Raw genomic sequence first — 1524 nt, forward strand, 5'->3', positions numbered from 1 at the left:
GTGCAACATTTTCACTGGCAGTAGCTTCCCATCTGTAGCGCGCAAACAAATTCCTTAAGACTCAAAATAATTCGTCTGCAACTACTGTACAATGTCGTCTACAGCTGCTATTCCGTAATGCGTTCCCCCTTAAATAAGACAAAGCAAATATCCAGTCTGTGTTTCACGTGGTTTATTTAAATATAAGCATGCATGCTTTCCAGACGAAGCACAACTAACTCTTTGAGTAGAAAGTTGTATTTAGAACGTTGAGAACGATTGACTGAAAATAATCAAACAAAAGGATACAGGAAGTGATACTGAGCTAAGTTCACACTATGACACAGGAAGTAAATACTCTCTACGATACAGGACGTAAATACTCTCTATGACACAAGAAGTCTGCACACCAGTACGCGCGCACCCGGAGTATGTCATGTGGTTGCAAGCCTGTCACACAAGTACCAGTAGGATGTACGCCCTCTATGGTCACCTCTCTCGTCCGAACATGTTATGCAGAGTTGCTTGAACACAGTCCCTCCCACAGAGGGACTGTGCTTTGAACTTACAAGTATTACTGGTGAGACGTCGCGTGTTTTGCCTGAAAAATGTCAATAATTTTTCTGTTTTGGTAGAGCAATGGGGTGTGAATTTATTAGAATCTTTTTTTTCTCTGATGGGGAAACAAACAGGAACAACATTGACACAGGATCATATTTTACTTTCCAAGATTTTATTCATTTCAACAATTCAAGATTACAACAAGATAACAACACAATTTTACATAATCAAACTTTCTAAGGTTAACAAAGGATGAAGAGTGAATAAAATTAACGTTTTCCTGTGGTAAAATTCTTACTTAGGGAGTCGTCATTATTTACGACCTTGAGGGAAGTCTGGGAATTTCATAGTTATTCTGAAATTTCGAGTAAACCCCCTGCCAACCCCAATGCATTTGAGTAACCCAGTCTCTAACACAGAAATTTTGACTGATCCCTCCTCCCCACTTAGACCAGTTAAATACCAAGACATGTATATGTAACATTTACAAAACTATAGCAATAGTACAGACCTTTCATATCTAGCTAGAATATCATCGGTTACCTCATGACAGTTGAAAAAGATGAAACCAGCAAAAGGAAATTCAAAGTCACAATAAAATGTAGATACAAAAGCTCATGCTGTAACCACTATCCAACCATATAGTATTGTTTACTTTGAATGGGTATCATGACAAGGTTTTCACTAAGATATCTGACAGGGCAGAATTTGAAAGTACAGGAGAACAGTCAGGAGGCTGGGGGGCAGTGTCAGAGGAGTTGTACCCTCTCGTGTTGAAAATTTGAGAGATTGATGTGTACAATAATGCAGTCTGGTGGAATATGAGAGATGTTATCAATTTGTGATAAAACTGTTAGAACACCCCACAGGGGAAAAGTTTGAGAGGCGTGTCCCCTCTGCCACGTCGGAAATTTTGAGAAATTAATGAGTTCAATAATGCAGTCTGGCGCAATATTAGGTGTTTTCTATTTGTTTTTACTAAGT

This window comes from Ptychodera flava, chromosome 5, assembly GCF_041260155.1.
Source record: "Ptychodera flava strain L36383 chromosome 5, AS_Pfla_20210202, whole genome shotgun sequence".
Classification (NCBI taxonomy): domain Eukaryota; kingdom Metazoa; phylum Hemichordata; class Enteropneusta; family Ptychoderidae; genus Ptychodera; species Ptychodera flava.